This window comes from Urocitellus parryii, chromosome 6 (genome assembly GCF_045843805.1).
Source record: "Urocitellus parryii isolate mUroPar1 chromosome 6, mUroPar1.hap1, whole genome shotgun sequence".
NCBI lineage: Eukaryota > Metazoa > Chordata > Mammalia > Rodentia > Sciuridae > Urocitellus > Urocitellus parryii.
The window spans coordinates 106,204,382-106,224,627 of record NC_135536.1 but is presented as its reverse complement, the minus strand read 5'-3'; positions in this window follow the sequence as shown (position 1 = coordinate 106,224,627).

Sequence of the window (20,246 nt, the reverse complement as noted above, 5' to 3'; positions counted from 1 at the left end):
TAATATGAATCTCCATTCATTTATCCATGTTGCCTCTTCTCTCAAAGATGCCCCTCTGCTCCTCATCACCTGGTTCAATCCTGCTTATACTTCAAAACCATCTTTGGATATTACCTCCCAGGACTCTTTTCTGCCCTCCCTCAGTTCTCTTTAGATAGATTTGTGTTACCTCTCCCGGACTTTTGTAACTCTTCATCATTACCCCTTATGTGTAATTTTACACAAACATAACTGACTGGACATGTCACCAGTCAGTGGCTCCTCAATGTCAGAGCAGGATCTTTATCTTCCCAGGACCTAGCTGGTCCACATTAGTGTGCAGCATAATTATGTGTTAAGTAGGTAGATGCATACATGATTAAATAATAAAACTCAGTCTAGGGTTCTCACATTGAGTCCAGTCCTTATTTTCAATTAAAAAAAAAAAAAAGCTAACTAAGAGATAAAGCTCTACCCAAACTGTGAACTTATGTTGCTCCTAGACCCAGTGGGCACAGGATATACACAGACCCAGAACTCACAAAGAATAGAGCCAAATGGTGCTGCATCTGCAGCTTCAAGCTTTCCTCCTGGTTTCTAGTGGGTCCCAGCAACCCTTGCTTTTCTTCCTTGTGGCTGACTCATTCCAGTCTCTTTTGTGTTTTGAGATGGACTTCTTTTCTGTGAATCTTTGTATTTTTATAAGGGCCAGTTATTGGCTTTAAGGCCTACCCTAATCTAGTATGACCTCATTTTAACTAATTACATCTGTAAAAGTATTATTTCCAAATAAGGGCACATTCTGTAGTTGGAGAAGACATGCATTAGGAAGGACAACATTCAACTTAGTACATGTGGAATCATGCAATCCTTCTATACATGGTATAATTTACAAAGTGACTACCAAGAACCTTCTTCTTCTCCATCCCAAGCCCAGGTTGGGATGCCTGCAGAACTTAGCTGAATTGGATGTCTTCCCCGGTTTTCCCATGACCAGGATACCAATAACCATCTTCAGACCTTCTTAACATTGACTCCCCTTTTGTGGAACATAGTCAGTTTCCTTTCCCCTACTGTTTGGCTGATAGTCTGAACTAAATACGGCAGTCTCACTGTGGACACTTGTCTGACAGTAATTTGCATCCTCCTACTGTTGCTCTCTGAGGCAGGCTCCCACATCCACAGCAACCTTCAGACTCAGAGCTCCACATACGTGCGTTCCAAGCCCTGCCTTAGCTCCGTGCCCTGACATCCAGCTCTTCCCCATCCTGAAGCTCCAGCTGCATTCCCAATCCTTGCTCTCTGTTTCTCTCTCTCCATCTCCCTCTCTCCGTCTCTCTCTCTCTCTCTCTCTCTCTCTCTCTCTCTCTCTCTCTCTCTCTCTCCTGTCCCATCTCTCCTCTCATAAAGCCCTGATTCTACTAAAGAAATATCATTTTACTGAAGTAATTTCTCCCCTTCCTGAAGCCCCCTGGGGATATTGTAGCTCTCATTTATAAACTGCAACAGTCCAGATGACAAACTCCAAATGTACTAACACTTTAACGTCATAACTTGTTAGAAGGGAAAATATTCTTGGTCGTTGTTCTCTCTCTTAGATGTTTCTGTTGATCCGTCTGCATGCTTCCCTCTAGGGCACCTCTTTAAAATACCTATAAAGGCAAAGGCAGAGTCCTCAGCTATATTTGTGCAAGCATTGCTGGCATGCTGTATGGGAGACGGATGTAAATTTCATCTTTCATTAGCACAGTACCTAGAGTCTTTTAAAAATGGACCTGCGTATGAAAGTGAGGTATGAAATCCATCTGAATATACTCTTCACCTTATTTAAAAAAAAAAAAAAGCAGCAATTTTCACACCAGTAACCTCCTCCTGTATCAGGCAATGGGGTGAGATGAGGTTTTGACAAAAATGGTAGTTATTACATAACACTCCCATCTTCTTACAGATGCGTGCGCAGCTTTAAAATAGAAACAGGAAAGCAGTACATTGTCTGCTGAAGCAAACTATTTGAGGGAGGATAAAAACATTCCCATTGCCCGCAAATATGAAATTAACAAATAAGAAGGGGAGGAAAAAGAATCCACTGTTTGGGCCTCTCTAAGAAGTCTTTGAGAAAGGATGGTGGATGGCCACCATTTAGGAGAATTTAAGAGGCTACAGAAAGGGTTTCCATCACCTTGAGGGCCAGTTGTCATGAAGTCAGGAGAATCTGTACCTGTGTCGAGCAGCAGGGTCTCACTAGCCACTTTGGAAACTATATTGTCTAAATTAAGTGATGCCACCTGTACTGGGTTGAATGTTGTCTCTTAAAACTTCATGTCCACCTGGAACCTCATCAGAATTCATCAGAATGTGACCTTATTTGAAAATAAGGTCCTTGCAGGTGCAATTAGTTGCATGAAATTGAGATCATGCTGAATAAAGGTAAGCCCTAAATCCAGTGACAGGTGTCCCTATGAGAAAGAAGGCATGTGAAGACTCAGAGGAAGGCCTCTGACAATGGGGGCAGATGGGAGTGGTATACTGTGCACCAAGAAACACCCAGGGTTTTTGGAAGCTGTGAGAGACAAGAAAGGATTCCCCCCACCACCAGAGCTTATAGAGGGAGCATGGCCCTGGCGACAACTTGAGGAACCCTATCCTAGCTGTCTCTCTGATCCAGTGCCCCAGCCTGGGCTTCCCATCCTCTGCTGCTCCTGCTGGCCGACAGGAAGGGAGTGTGCAGAGACAGCAGCCCAGCATAGGCCCCTGGACCCTGCTGAGGGCACCCCCCTCCTGGGAGTGCAGCACTCTCAGTATTGCTCCCAAACTTCAGCAAAGAACTCCACCAGAAGAGTTTATCATTCAGGCTAAATCCTACTGCTTTCCTTCAGATATTTCTTCTAGTCTATCAGGATTTTCCTTTTTATTTTCCAGTGTTGCTGTGATTTCTTCCTTTGTTAAAAAATGGTTGTTTTGTTGTCATTGGTTTTTTCCCCCTATCCTTTCTAAGGTCAGAAAGGAGAAGTCATAGTGTGTCCAATCTACCATCTTAAACAGGAAGTCCCAGGAAATTTATTTAGCTTGTCTAATAAAACTTGTTTTTTTTATCTCTAAAATTAGAATAATACCTATTTCATAATCTTGCTCTATGGATTAAATGAGATAATGCACAGAATGCTTAGCACAATGCTCACACACAGAAGGGTCACAGATATTATTAATGCAGAAGCTTTGCTGAATCACCTGACTCTCTGAGTCTCAGGATCCTCCCCTGTAAAATGGGGAGTCATAATAATGACTATATCCTGACACCAATTTGTGTGTGTGTGTGTGTGTGTGTGTGTGTGTGTGTGTGTGTGTGTGGTTCTTACCTCCTTCTCCTTTTCTCCTGAAAAACCCATAGTCCAGCTTTACTGGATCATTTGAAAGTCCTCAAACAGTTGGTTTGTTTCCATGCTTTTATGCTTTACTGAATTGGACTCTTCTTCTCTAATAGTCTCATGGGCCTGGTCCTTCCTGCCTAGTGAGGCACTTCTCATCATCCAGCTTCCTCACACTCTCTGATAAGGCTCTTCTTTAATTAAGACAGAGGTTTCTCTGTCATTCAATCAAGAAAAATTTATTGAGGATCACACTAGCTTTTGGGGGGGAAGGGGGAGGTTTTTTTAAAAATTTGTTCTAATTAGTTAGACATGACAGTAGAATGCATTTTGACACATCATATATAAATGAGGTATAATTTCTCATTCTTCTGGTTGTACATGACGTAGAATCACACCTGTTGTGTAGTCGTATATGCACATAGGGGAATAACATCAGATTCATTCTACTATCCCTCCTACCCCCATTCCCCTCCCCTACCTTCACTCCCTTCTACCTAATCTAAAGTAACTCTATTCTTGCCTAGCCTCCCTCCCCTTATTGTGAATTAGTACCCACAGATCAGAGAAAACTTTCCGTCTTTGGTTTTGGGGGATTGGCTTATTTTGCTCGGCATGATATTCTCCAGCTCCATCCATTTACAAGCAGATGCCATAATTTCATTCTTCTTTAAGGCTGAGTAATATTACATTGTGTATATATATACCACATTTATTTGTCCATTCATCTGTTGAAGTATGCAAATCAAAACTACTCTAAGATTTCATCTCACTCCAGTCAGAATGGCATTTATTAAGAATACAAGCAACAATAAATGTTGGTGAGGATATAGGGGAAAAGGTCCACTCAAACATTGCGGGTGGAACTGCAAATTGGAGCAACTGTTATGGAAAGTGGTATAAAGATTACTCAGAAAACTTGGAATGGAACCACCATTTGATCCAGCTATCCCACTCCTCTGTTTATACTAAAGGACTTAAAATCAGCTACAGTGATTAAATTACTACAGTGACACAGCCACATCATTGTATTATAGCAGCTCAACTCACAATAGCTAAACTATGGAAACAACCTAGGTGTCCTTCAACAGATGAACGGATGAAGGGAAATCTGGGGTTCGTGGTTCATTGAGCAGAAGGTACAGAGACATCCCATGGAGTTCTGCTCCCACAATATACAGCCTCCCCATTATCAAGATCCCATCCCCCAATGGTACATTTGTTGCTATGGATGAATCTACATTGATACATCATTACCATCCAAGTCCATAGTTTACATTAGGATTCACTCTTCTCTTAAATATTATGCATTCTATATGTTTTAACAAATGTTGAATGACCACTATGATGTCATCCATCACAGTGAAATACAGAAGAGTTTCACTGCCCTATGTGGGTTATTTTACTTATAAATATGCATTTAAGTTTTCCATCTTTCCAGGGCTTGATACTTATTTCATTTTTAGCACTGAAAAATATTCCATTTTCTGTATGTGCAACACTTGTCCATTCACCTAACAAAAACACATGATCAATTCATACATTGAAGGGCACCTAGGTTGTTCCATAATCTGGCTCTTGTGCATTGTGCTGCTATAAACTTTATATGACTATGTTCCTCTAGGAGGCTGACTTTAGATCTTTTGGGTATATACTAGGGAGTGGGATAGCTGGTTGCTTCCAAATTTTGGTAATTATGAATAGAGCTGTTATGGAAATATGAATATTTTTGTATGGACATGATTTTCAACTCCTTTGGGTAAATACCAAGACATGTGATTGCTAGATTGTAAAGCAAGGATTTGTGTGGCCGAACTCTCCTCCAAAAATGGCTACACCATTTTGCATTCCCACCAGCAATAAATGAGACTCCCTGTTTTTCCATGTCCTTACTAGAATTTGGTGAAGTTAATGTTGTGGTATGGTGTTTTTATTTGATTTTGGATTTTCCTGATGACATAATGTGGAGCATCCTTTCACTGAAGTCAATGTTTTAAGCCTGGCAACTTAATCTCTCTTCTTTGCCACCACAAACCTGAGCACACCCTCTCTGGAAGCCCCTATGATTTGATATCGCTGTTCCCTTCTGCAGGCTGGGAGGCTTTGAAGCAGGCCCTTCAATTTTCATTCTCTTGTTCCCTAGAGCACTTGGCACACTGTAGGTATTCAATAAACATGTGAGATGCCTGCATATTGGGGGCTAGTCAAAATTTTAAATAGGACATTGGTCTAGAGGAGTTATTGCTATGGGCAAAAACAAAAAGACATGCAGCAGCATTTGTGAAGTAATATTCAACAGTGTTATATCAGTGACCAGATCAAGTGCCACTCTCAAAATTGCAAATCGACTTCTGGCCACAGACCTCCTGGAAGTCTCCTCATTCTGCAAGTGCAGTTCTTTCTCCTGTTTGACAGGGGAAAGTATTGAACACTCTCAGAAGGGCCTTATCCCAGGAAGGGCCCACCGAGGCCTGAATGAATCAAGTTGAAAGGGAAAAAAAGCAGAGTCAGCATCAAGAGAAAGACTCAACTGCAAGGTCAAAGCCCAGATGAAAACAGTCACAAAGGAAGACAGACAGTTCTTCCTGGATCCTAGTACAAGGAAAAGATTCTCTGCTATTGCTGATGCACACCTGCTCACTGTGAAACTAAATAAAGCCCTCAGGACTGAGTCTGTGCTTATTCTCAAGAGAATCCCAAGGGAATGCTGGTGAAAGCCTGGCACCCAGCCCCAGCACCACCCCAGATCACTCACATGTGACCATGGATTCCTGATCTCTCTGCCTCAATTGCCAAATCAAATGAATGTGAAAGCTTTCTTCTGGATCTGCTATAATAAAGTATGCCGGTTAATCTGAAGTGCCTTGAAAAACTTCTATGAAAGTATTAATATTTTCCTCTTAGAAGCTAATCTTCAAGTGACCCCTTGTGTAATCAGTATCTTTTCCTTTTCTCTGTCCCAATTGCAAAGCCTAAAACCATGACAAATTAAAAAATAAATAAATAAAAGAGCATAGATTACAGAATTATGGGAGCAGAGAAAAGGAAATAATGGTGATAGCACAAGGACACTAAATAGTAGGTGATAACTGGCATCAGCAGGATGTTTTGTGTCATTCAAGGATATTTACTCCTTTATTGTAGTCTCATTCCAGCAGGTCTTGTCTATCAACCAGGATAGACATCTGCTATTATTCTAATGATAAACCAACTGAGGCCCAAAGAGGTTCAGTGACTATTTGAAATCAATCTAAGGGGAGTAGGACCAGAACTAGAAATCATGTCTCCTCTGTGCCAGCCTGGAACTTCGCCCAGCACAGCACACCATGCTCAGGATGGGGCAAGCGCACCTCACTACAGAGCCCCTGGACCTTAAAGAATCTCAAGAGCAAGGCCTGAGCTGCTTAAGTCTTAGTAGGCCACCTTGAAAGCTTTCTAAAACCATCTTCCAGAAAAGTACATGCACCTCACTCACAATTTCACATACAAGTGCAAAGATATGCTTGAGGCCAATTAAAAGTGTTTCTTTTAGAGTAACTTAGAGGCATGCTGTCAGCAAAGAAGCAAAACATCACTGACTATATAGGGGATAGCTGATACATAGCGGAGTTCTTCTGGTTTGTTTTTTTTCTCTCCTTACATCTGATACCTCAACTAACTCATATTTTTTTCAAGGAACTGAGTTTGTGAATAGAAAAATAAAAAGCAGACTTTAGTTTGAACATAGCATTCCAAAGAATGCTAAAACTTCAGAAATATAAACCCATTTTTTTAGATGCTTCAAAGTAGATCAAAGATGCTGTTGATTTTAGGAACTGCTGTTATGACTGTGAATTTTACTGTTACCATCTCTGCAATTTTAGTCATTCTTTTTCCCTGAATCTGAGATTTTACCTAAAGAATTACTGTAAAAGGAAACTGAATGCAAAATAGTGAAATTTGCAAAACTTCTCACATGGAAAAAGACCAGCAAGTGGTTTTATTTTATTTTTTAAAATATTTTTATTTTTTTACTTTTAGTTATGCATGACAATAGAATGCATTTTGGCAGAATATACATACATAAAGTATAACTTATTCTATTTAGGTTCTCACTCTTGTGGCCATACATTATGTGGAGTTACTCTGGTTGTGTATACAAATAGAAGGCTAGAGATTAATTCTACTGTCTTTCCTATTCCTTTCCCCTTGTCTTCCCTTCATTTCCCTTTGTCCAGTCCTAGACATGAGTTTTTATTATTCCCTTCCCCAAACTCCCTTGTTTTGGGTTATCAGTTAGTGATTTTAAAGGTCAACGACTACACCGAAGAATAATTTAATCTTCAGTATGTAAATGGACACTGAGGCAAATTTAGAATGGACTACAGCCACAATTTTTCCTACTAGAAGTATATAAGCAGCATTATCCAGCATAAAAATAGACACATTGACCAATAGAACCCAGAAAAGAAGCCATTCACATATGGTCAACTGTTTTTTGACAAATTGCCAAACTACACAAAGGAAAGGAATAGTCTCTTCAATAAATGATGTTGGAAAAACTGGATATTCACATGCAAAACAATGAAATTGTTCTCTTATTTCACCTTGTATACAAAAGTTAAACCAAAATGGATGAAAGAATTAGTGTAAGACAGAAAACTATAAGACTAGTAGGAAAAATTGAAGAAAACTATACAACACTGGTGTGGATAGTCATTTTCTAGACCTGACTCCAAAAATTTAATCAACAAAAGCCCAAATAGACGAATGAGATTACATCAAACCCAAAAGTTTCTATACTGTGAGGAAAATAATTAACTGCAAAGAGAGAGTCTATAGACTGAAAGAAGATACTTGTTAGCCATTAATCTGATAAAGGGTTAATATTTAAATTATAGGAGGAATTAAAAGAACTCAATAGCAAGAAAACAACCTAATTGAAAAGTGAGCAAGTAACATAAACAGACATTTCTCAAAATAAGACGTAGAAATTTGGGTTCCTCAACTTCATTGTGTATTACATGCTAAAATGAATTTTTATTGAGAAAATATGAGTAAGAAATCCCATTTAAATAGAATGCTTTACATTCTTCTCTTCTCCATGGATATGAATTTTTACATCTTCTGCCAGTACCCATAAATCTGTGATAGGTAACTTAATTTGCCAGCAGGGTGCAATCTCAGACCCTCCATAGTTCTCGACCATTAATATAAACATATATTTTTATTTGCTTACTTACATATTACCTGTCTCTTTATGTCAAATTTAAGTTCTATGAGGGCAGGGACTCTTTTCACCTTATATCTTCAGTGCACAAAATAGTTCTTAGCACATAGCAGAGTCTCAACAAATATTTGCTGACTGAATAAATAAAAAGCTTTTCTTATAAAAATAAATAAATAAATAAAAATAAATGGCCACAACCATCTCATTAAGCCTTCAGTCCAAACATTTCTGTACCATTTTTAATGTAAATCCACAATAAATAAATAAATAAATAAATCGCTGAGAAAAATCTTGGTCCAGTGGTGTCAAAATATCATAATCAAAGACATGTTCGGTGTATTCAGTGTGAGATCTTTTTACTGGTAAGAATTCCTTAAAACTGAGTATTTTCAAAATCTTGCCTACTGTAAGCTTCTCCCTCAAAGGATCAATGTACAACCCCTCTGGACTCTTTCCAGGGTTTCAATCCCTCCCTCTTTTCACCTGCAACCTAGAAATGCCCCTGGAATTCCTCATTCAAAATATCTGAAGTTGAAGTCTCCTTTCTCTTTGAGACTTGGTTGTCCTCCTCCAGTACCATCGTCCACCCAGGTCTGAAGCTTCCCCCCCATGCCCATTTATTTAGCCAATTGCAGGATCCTAAATAGTTTATCTTCACGTCCTCTCTCAAGCCAACCCTGACATCTTCATTCTCACAGTTGCTCCCCTAGTTCTCGTCTGGTCTGATGTTACAGATTTTCCTGTATCTAAAGTCTAGACACTCCTTCTTCCCTCCAAATTTCAGAGAAATACCAACCAACAAACAAAACACCTGTTTGTGAACATCTGTATTCAGAATCTTCAAAGACTTTCCAAACCCATTCAAATTAGCATGGTATTCAAAGCTTTCCAGGACTCCTCGCCCTGGATTTCTTCTCCTGGTCTTAATGACACACTCAAGACTCTAGTGAGGCTCCACTCGTGTTCTACTCTCATGCTTTTCTCTGCTCCCACCCTTTACTCTGTTAGAGGGTTTCCAAATTCAGCCAATGCAAGCTGTTCACTGAGCAAGGCCCATAACCTCTCTGTGTCTCATGTTGGTAAAAGGGCATACTATCATGGGTGCTGTGAGATGGCATGATTTAAGTATGTACAGCAGTTGTCAGAGTACCCAGGACACAGGAAGATATCTGCATTTATCAACTATTATATTGACAACCAGAATGCAGATTATTTTCTTCTTGAATTCTTAGTCAAATTATTATTTTTGAAGGCCAAACACAGATACCGCATTTCTTTTGAAATCCTCTCTTGTCCTCACAAAGTATAACCTTTAAGTTCCTCAAAATTCAGAATTCAAAATACCATATAACCCAGTAATCACATTTCTGAATATTTATCCAAAAGAATTGAAATCAAGATCTCAAAGAGATATTTATATACCTATTGTCATTAAAGAATTATTCATAACAGCCAAGAGGTGCTAACAACCTAAATGTCTATTGACAGATTAATGGATAAGAAAATGTGCTATATACATTCAATGGAATACTGTTCAGCCTTAAAAAGGAAATCCTGAAATAAGAAACAAGATAGATGAAATAGATACCATTATGCTAACTGAAATAAGTCAGTCACACACAGAAGGACAAATACTATGTGATACCACTTATATGAAGTATAAAATAGCCAAACAAAGAGGAAGCAGAGAGTAGAATGGTGATTGCCAGGCTCCAGAGGAAGGGGAATTGGGAGTTATTTTGTAATGGGTATGAAGTTTGGCTTTGCTGATGGTTAATTTCTCACTATTTGCTATACAACATTGTATCTACAGTTAATAATACCATACCATATGGTTAAAACTTTGTTAAGAACAGGGGATTAAAACTCAGTGCCTAGCAGGCATAAGATGCTGGATTTGATGCCTAGCAGCACACACACAAATTTTCATTAAGATGTTAGATATGTTGAAGGTTCTTATCACAAAAATAATCTCTCTCCTCTGAACTATCCCATTGTACCCATAACCACCTTCTTTGATATTGTTTAATATACTCATATATATTCGTAAGCACACATTATCTATGCTACTAAACTACAATAGAATGTATTAATTCTATTAATAGTAATGGAGAGCCTACTATGCACCAGGAACTGTGCCAATCACAATATCAATGTCCCTCTTTCAAGCCTCACCAACATCTAGCACAGTGACATATTGGCGGTTACAAATATTTCTATCAGAAATGGATAATTGTGCCCATTTTATTTAAGATTCGATAGGGATATAAATAATCTCATTTTCTCCAAATTGGAAGAATGCCTGAGCTTCAGGAAGATAGAATTAGCAATCTCAGACTATAAAAACATCCTGTAATCCTAGGAACTTCCATCTTTTATGATATTTTTAAAATAATATTTTATATAACAAGTTTCTAGTGTATAATAGAACTTAAAAACTGGTACAGGTTTATGAAATAATGCTCAATGATTCAAAGGGAAGAACTAAACATATGTACAACAATTTGGTGGATCTCAAGGGCATTTTACTGAGAAAAACCAGACCCAAAAAGCAGCATTCTGTGTGAGTCTGTTCATGTAGCATTCTCCAAATAAGAAGTTTATAGAGATGGAAAACAGATTGGTGGTTGCCAGGTATTGGGATGGTGAGGGAAACGGTGGATGGGGCTCTAAGGGAGCCACACAGGTGATGTTGGTGGTGATGAGACAGTTCCAGCAAGCTGTCTTGATCATGGTAGCAGGTACAGGAATCAACACACGTGATAAAATGACAGAAGTGCCCACAATTGTAGTAGTGCCAATTTCCTGGTTTTCACTCTGTGCATTGATTACCTAAGGTGTCCCCTCCCCCGTCCCCACTCAGGGGGAAAACCAGATGAGTGCATATAAAACTCTCTAGACAATCTTTACAACTTGCTTTGAGACGAATTATTTCAAAATTAAAAGTTTAAAAATGTCTAGGTTTTACTCAAAAAGTGGCCTGGGCTTCTTCAGAGAAATCACCAAATTCTCCAGAGACCCAAGAAGGCTGGGATCTCCTTAGGTACTTCAAAAGAGAGACTCCTCCTGGGTCCTCATGTCACAGCTCCTGACATGCTGTGGTCAGCCCTCTTTATTCCTCCTCGGCTTCCTTTAGTAAGCATCTGCCTGTGATAGGCATCCTCTCGATCCCCGCCCCCACCACCTTCAACCTTATTTATGTTTTAGGTATGTTTCTCATAAAGAGCATTTTTATTTGTTCTTAATACCATTTGAGAATCTTCGCCTGTGACAGCATGAGTTTAATCCATATACATAGATCAGTCAGGGTTCAACCAGAGAAACAGAACCAATAGGAGATATATATTAAGAGATTTATTGCAAGGAACTGGATCATGCAATTATAAAGCTGGCTGGGCAAGTCTGAAATTGTAGGGCAGGCTGTCAGAAAGGCAAGCCGGACTCTCAGGAATGAGCTGATGCTGCAGCCCAGAGACTAAATTCCCTCCTTTTGAGGGAAGCTGCAGCTCTGATCTTAAGGCCTTTCAGCACACAGCACCAGGCCTTCCCAGTTGGTCCAGGATAATCTCCTTTACTTAAAGTCGACTGATGATGGACTTTAATCACATCTATAAAACACCTTCACAGCATTATCTAGATTAGGATTTGAATAACTGGGGACTCCAGCCAAAACTCACAATCACAAATAGTATGTTGTCACATTAATACATTTGGATCAATTTCAACATTTTACTTGGATTTTCTATTTACTGTCTTTGTGTGTGGTTGTTGCCATTCTTCTTTCCCCCTCCTTCTCTCCTTCCCAAGCCCCTTCTCAATTTCCTGTCTTCTGTTGAACTGAGAGTTTCTCAGTGATCTTTTAGCTATTTGTTCACAAGTGATAAATTTCCTCTTTATTCTTTATGTAATTGCTCTTAAAATTTTAACATCCATATCTAACTGCATTTATCTAAAGAAGTCTAAAGCTAATTAGCATCTTTATTGACTCAGACAAGACAAGGGAAATAAAACATCTTACTTCTCTCTGAAATACTCCCCATCCTGACAAAATAATTCACTTCCCATCATGCCTTATCTTTGAACTCCTGCATTCCTACTATTTTGCACTATTTTTATCACTATCAACTCCCATTTTCACTAATGATCATACTAATGTTTTTATTCACCCTTGCCTCTTGGATTCTGCTCTTCCCTTGTAGATTCCATCTAGCTCATTAGAACAGTATTTCAGTGATTAATGAACTGTCTTTTGTATGTCTTCAAATATCTTTATTTTACCCTCATTCTTGTGATAATTTAGGTAAGCTAGGATTCTGGGTTTGTCGTTATATTTTTCTCCTGACGCTTTAAAGACATTTTTTTTCTTTTTTCTCTTTCTTTTTTTTTTTTCAGATTGCCTTTTGTGGCCAATAAGAAATCTGTTGACAATCTGAATTCTGCTCCTCATAAGTTCTCTGGCTTCTCTCTTCTGGTAGTTTTAAAGACTTCTTCTTTGACATGTTCTGTGGAGTTGTACAGTTATAAGAGCAGAGCTTTCCACTTCTGGAATACATGTTGACTCCCAAATCTGCTTACTCTGCTTATATAATGACTTCTAACATGGTGAGATCAGTGGATTCCTTTCTCTCTTTGAACATTTTTTTTTCAAGTATTTATTTTGAAGTCCTTTGGAAACTGCTCTATTTTTCTTCAGTTCCTCAACTGTGAGTTCTTTCATTTGTTCTCTCTGCCGAGTCTCTCTTATGGGGGCGGATTTCCTGACGAGCTTTATATCCCTTTGCCATTAGCTTGTTTTCAATAGTTGTCTTCCACAGTGGTTTCTCGGTAGTGCCCTGGTTTGTGGAGGTGACCTTGATCTAGCAGGTATGCCTTCTATTGGGACCCTCCAGATTTACCAGTTCTGGACATTTAAAAATGGTTCTGTAATAAAATATTTCAGACATAAAAAGTCACGAAGAATCGTGTAATGGATGGCTGAGTAACCAATACCCAGGTTACCAGATAAAATATTATAAATACATCTTAAGCCTCCATGCATCTCTTACAGTTGCCGCTACCTCTCCTCTCCCACCTCCAGAGATAAACATGGCTGAATTTGTGATTTTTCGGTCCCCACTTGCATGTGCATATTTTCTTCCAAATAATATGTGGTGTTGCTTGGTAAAATGGCATCCCATGTTGTCCTTGCACTACCTCTACTTATCCATTAAAATTCTATTTAACCATGTTGTTACATAATCCATTTACTTTCAGTTCTGTATTGTATTCCATGGCATGAATATTACCTAATTTAGTTATTTGTTCTATTGCTTATTCCTATTTAGGCTCTTCCTTGTTTTTTTTTTTTAACAATTACCATAAATACTAGCTAACGCTTCCTTGTACATATCAACTTACGCTCATGTATAAGAATTTTTTCACAGAAAAATATTCCTGAGCAATGAATTATTGGAAATAGGAAAATTATATGGTCAACTTAACTTTGTAAAACTGCACTCTAACTTTACACATAATTTAACCTTTCACCAATTAAAATTGTCATTTCATGCTGCCCTTCATGTTCACCAATTGCTGGGATTATCTGCATTTTAAGTAATAACTCGCTATTTTCACTTGTGTTTTCTTTCTCTAGTCCCCAGTAATATGTAACATCTTTTATTTTTTCTTTTTCTTTTTCTTTTTTTTCCATTTGAGTGTCTCCCTCTTATTCTGGTTATTTTCACGTTCTATTTCTTCTCGATTTATAGGATGCTTTAGAATTACCAGAATTCCATTTAATTCCCAGATACAAGCATTGTAAAATGCCTTCTCCCATTTGGAGTCTTTTCCCCCTTCCCATGCCTGCCATTTTTTAATTGCAAATTTAGGTTTACTGAAATTTTCAGCTTAATATAACCAAAGCTCTTAATTTATTAGTTTAATGTTCGTTTTTATTTTTCTTGTTAAGAAATCCTTCCATACTTTGAGTCACAAAAATATTACCTAACTTGTTTTAATTTAAATGTTTTGCTATTTGAATTTAGTGCTTAAGCCCACTTAGAATTTATTGTGTGTATGGTGTGAGATAGGCATTCAATTTCACTCTAACTTTTGTATATGATTACTTACATCAACAACTTTTATTAAATTTTCCCTTTTGCCTAAACATTCTTCATTTCCATCTCTTTGTGTATCTAGTTTGTATTTATGTACAGGACTGTATCTTGCTTTTCTATTTCATTCATTTATCTGTCATCTCTCTACAAATTTCACTTCATTTCACGTATTTGAGCTTCATCAAAGGATTTAATACCTGACAGGATAAACCCCACTTAATATTATTTTTCTTCAAAATTTTCTTGGCTATTCGGGGCGCACTGCTACAAACTGCAGGGCCAGCTCATCCAACTCTACTAAAGAAATTGTCAATTTTTATTGATATTGTATTGAAAAATTAGTGTAAATTACACAGAACCTACATCTTCATGATGCTGAGTCTTCTAAAGTCTTGATACTCAAAGCTGGTTTGTAGACCAGAAGCAGGGACATCACCTGGGTGTTCTTTAGAAATGCAAAAACTCAAGCCTCACCCCAGACCTGCTGAATCAAAATCTACATTTGAACAAGATCTTGGTTGTTTCATATGTACAATTTGGGTTTGGGTAAGCCCTGTGTAATCCACAAATATGGACATCTTCCCAATTACTAAGATCTTTACAAATATTTCCTTAAATGACATGCATCCGTATTTTAGATTTATTTCTAGGTGCATGTTTTCTTTTTCTTTCTTTCTTTCTTTTTTTTTTTTTTTTGCGCCCATTGTCAATGACATACTTTATACTCCAGGTATCACAGATGTAAAACAAAGTACTTTATTATTTTATTTTTTTCATATTGAACTTCTATGAAATTTATTTTACTGACAAATTACTTATGATTCACTAACTTGTTCTTCTAACCCACTATTAATCTACTAATTTAAAATATGAATCATTAAACTTTCACTTTCAAAATTTCTGATTCCTTTTTTTATAAATTCTGTGATGCATCTTCTAAAGAGGGTTCACTTTTCCTCTATTTTTTGGAACATAGAATCATAGTAGGACCACCTGTGGGACTATCTCTATTGTCCATTTGATTTTTAATTTTGTTTTGAATCATTTGATTCTGTTTCTAGACTTGTATGGTAAGTTTTTATTAAATGTTGGATATTGTATATAGCAAAAGAAGTTGCTGGGTTATGTTATCTTCCTATACAGAAGACATAATTTTTTTCTGGTGAGTGAATAGAGTACAAGCAGATCCCCTTGATCTAGTTGTCTGGGCTCCAGATTTTATTGAGGGATGAGGTCTGTATTTTTAAATTGCTTTTGCTCTTAGGGTGCTGCTCTTATTCCTAGAGTGCATCTCTCAGGTGTCTCTGCTGAAAGCTTCAGTGTTCACCAGATCTTCTCCACTTGGTGGCTACCCAGTTCCCATCTCTTTCTCTCCCACCAAAGCCTCCAGTCAAGCTCTGCAGCCTGAGAGACATTGCTTTCTGCTTCATTTCTTGGCACTCTACCCTGAGCACATGCAGTTCAGGAGCTGATAGTCGGCTCTAAGGAAAAAATGAACATGGATTTCAGACTCACTCTCTGCAGTTCCCACTCTCTGAGGTCTGAACTCCCCAGGTCCTGCTCAGCTTCCATCTCTCCAGCTCTGCCTTCTAACTTCAGAGTACAACTTCTCCCAACTCTAACTTTGCCTTTCCAGTTCAGTGGCAATCACAGGACTTACCTTCTCTTTGAGAATAGATTCTCAAGTCCTGTCTACATCGATTGATCTTCTGGCATTCTCAAACAGTTCTGTTTTGGATCTTGCCAGCTTGCTTAACTATTCTTAGTGGTAGGGGTAATGTTACATAATCTTTTTCATCATAGACAAGAATGGAAATCACCTTATATGTTATTTTATTTCATTCTATTTTCCAATTTTGTTGAGGGGCATGCTTGGCTTATTGATTTTTCAATTTTTTCAAATAGGAGCATTTAAGGTACAAAGTTTGGAAAACACCCTGGAGCTGCATTCTACATGTGTTTATGTATCATAGTTCCATTATTTTTTGATTCTAAATATTTTCAATTGACCACTATGATTTATTCCTGACCTGTGAGTTATTTAGGAAAAGAGTTTTCATTTCTCAAGTATTTGAGATTAATTTGTCTTTTTTTATGGTAACTTCTACATTATTTGTAATACAATCTGTGTGATATCATTTCTTTGGAATTTTTTGGCTTTGATTTATGAGACATGCTTCATGATCAGTTTTTATAAATGACCTATACACACTTGACAAGAATTTATATTTCCCAATTGTTGGGTATTTCTATTCACTCTACTAAACCTATTTTTTCATATTGTTCAAATATTCTGTAGTCTTACTAAATCTATCTGCAGGAGGTATCATTATAGTGAGTTACAAATTGAAATTTCCTCTACATATTGTGGAATTTCAATTTCTTCATGTAGTTCTGTTAATTTTGGTGTTTGGAATACATCCTGGAGCTGCAATGTGTTTATGTATCATAGTTCATTAGAAATGTAGCTTTCTAATGAATTAATGAAATTTTTATTATTATTTAGACAATACTTTTATCTCTAATAATATTTTTGGACATAAAAATCCCTTCTGTCAGTTTTTAATAATGCTACTTAGCTATTATTTGGTTAGTATTTTCATGATAAAAATGTGTATGTTTATATTTATATATATATATATATATACATATAATATTTGTCACACCTACTAATTATTTGTATTTATTTGTGCATTCTTTTTTATTTTCAATGTTTTTGTGTCCTTAAGCTTTAGGTGAATATAAATCTAATTTTTTTTATCTAATCCAAAACAATTTAGACCATTTATTCTTATAATGCATTTGTACTCATTTACACTCCATATTATATTTTTATTCGTGCATTTTAGATATCATTATAGTGGGATTTGTTGTTACATATTCAAACATTCACACACTATAACAATATAATTTCATTCCCTATTACCTCCCCTTTCCTTCCCTTTTCCTTCCTCATGGCTCCCTTCCTCTACTCTATTGGTATTTTTTCTATTTTTATGAGATTCCCAACCCTAATATTTTTTCCTTTTTTCTTTCTAACTTCCTTATATGAGAAAAAATACATAACCCTTGGCTTTCTGAATTTGGCTCATTTCATTTAACATAACGCTCTCCGGTTCCATTCATTTTCTGTAAATAACATAATTTCATTCTTCATTATGGCTAAATATAACTTCATTGTGTAGATATGCTGCATTTTTAAATCTATTCATCTATTGACATCTAGACCAATTCCATAATTTGGCTGTTGTGAATTGGGCTGCTATAAACATGGATAAACCTGTTTTATTACCATATATTGACTTTAAATCTTTTGAATAAATATCAAGTAGTAGTATAGCTGGATCATCTGATGGTTCTATTCCTAGTCTTTTGAGGAGCCTCCATACTGATTTCCATAATGGTTGTACTAAATTAGAATCTAACCAATGGTGTATAAGTCTTATGATACCTTTTAGAAAAATTTTTCATCTCATTCCTATTTGTTTTTTAATTGATCAAGGTTTTGGAGGGCCCACCCCCTGCCATTTTCCACTCTACTGGATAGGAAATTATATGCTCTTTATTCTTCTAGCGATTCCTTTAAAATTGCAGCAACATAATATTCTAATGATGATTTCTAGGAAGAAATTTCCTCTACCAATTTTGAAGGTGGTTCCCTGTGTCTCTCAGGCAATATGAATTTGATCCCTGCCAGCATAGCAGCCATAGCATACAATTCCAATTTCTTTCTTTCTGGGGCAAATGCTTTGTCATTCACAGCCTAAGGTGATCTGTGTGCCACTGTGCTTCTGCTCAGGCTACTGACCTGAGTTTCTTAGGGCCGAGACCAGATGCCCAGTGGTATCTGCCTGATTTCAGGACTCCTTTTTCATTAGGCATCATGTTCTCTATACTATAACTCCTAGTAGGTCTCATGGCCCATGTATTCCTATCTTCTAATAATTTTATTTTTTCTTTATTCCTGGCATTACACATTTTTTTAAATTTCTTGCTTTTACACTTACATATTTTTTAAAATCTTAAATATCCTATCTATAATTCATCTTGCATGGAATGAGAAGGTGATATCTAGGGTTACCTCAATATACCCATCTGAATTTGTGTAGTACATGGGAGATAGTCATAGCTGAAACTAAAAATTTGATCAGTAAAGACAGTAGCTAGTGTACTGTATGTCTGGAAGTTAGTGTCTTAGTTCTGCATCCATCACTAACTTTGTGATTTTGAATAAGTCATTTAATCTCTCTGGTGTAAATGATTTTTTCCTAAATTTTATATAGCTATTTCAAAGAGTTCCCTTGACTATTAAACGAAAGATTAAAAGACAAATTACATAAGTAAAAGTTCTTAAATTTTTAAAAATATCTTTGGACAAGTAATTACTACTTTTATTGTCATTATTAATGACTATTTATGTACAGCATCAAGAAGAGCTGAAACTGCTAAAAGATAAAAACTGTATTTCAGTTGCCCTATGGCTTCAAGCATGGTGCCCTGAACAGAACAGATACTTAAAAATTATGAATGGATCAATATACAGCAAAGAATCCATGGCAAAATTTATAAACTCGTTTTATATTTATGTTGGAAAGTTAATGTGTTTAGCTTTATACCCCATTGCATACTTTGAGGTATTCGGTCAGGAAACATTGTCAGGATATTGCTCCCTGGAGTAGAATTCAAGCAAATCTAAACATATTTTCAGTTATGGGTAGATACATATGCTTTTAATAATGGGTAAAAAAAAAATAAAAATAAAACTTACTCAGAATGAATGATTGCCCCTGATAGCCACAGTATATAGTAAAGCCCTAAATAATACATTAACTAATTGCTGCTTCTCTCTGATGTTTGCTCCTAATGGTTTTTTAATTGTAACATACGAATTTCAATTCATTTGCCCCCAGAAACCAGAGAACAGTGAAGGTAAACATGGTGACTGCTACCAACCCCGGGAGCTAGCAAGGTACACTTTGCATTTCACCTGTTTGGATGATATAAATTGAATTCTCTGCATGAGACCTACAGACAAGTTCTTTACAGCAGAAACCCAAAGTAAGAAAGCTGATTGCAGTAGCTATCCTGGGCAGAGTCTTTCAGACAAGCTACTGCCCAGTATTGTCAAAAACGCACTTGTGGAAACTCAATGTGGTTTTGGTCCCAGTGGGATCATGTAGGCACAAGCTTTGCCAGCAGGAAAGGGGAACAGTATTAGGGTCTCCATTATGTTTATGATTCTAACCAAATTGTGGCAAGTCATCAGGCAAGCCAAGCTCCTGCCATAACAAGTTCACCTATGACAACAAGGTACTCCTTGGAGGGAACATCAGAATCTCTCTTACCTGGGAGTGAAGAAGGTTGTCACTCACCACCTGCTTTACCTGATTTCTTTATTATACTCCATTCTGGTGAACCCCAAAAGTGCTCTTTTCAGTCCTCCAAGTTTTCCCTTCTTGTTATCATTCTGTGCTTTAGCATTACAACACCATTTCAATCTCCTACTCAAAAATATTCAGGGCCTCCCCATTGTTTAGCATCCAAGCTCCTCGTCCATACTCAGAGCCTTCCACTATGTGGTTCTGGTCTTGGCTCATC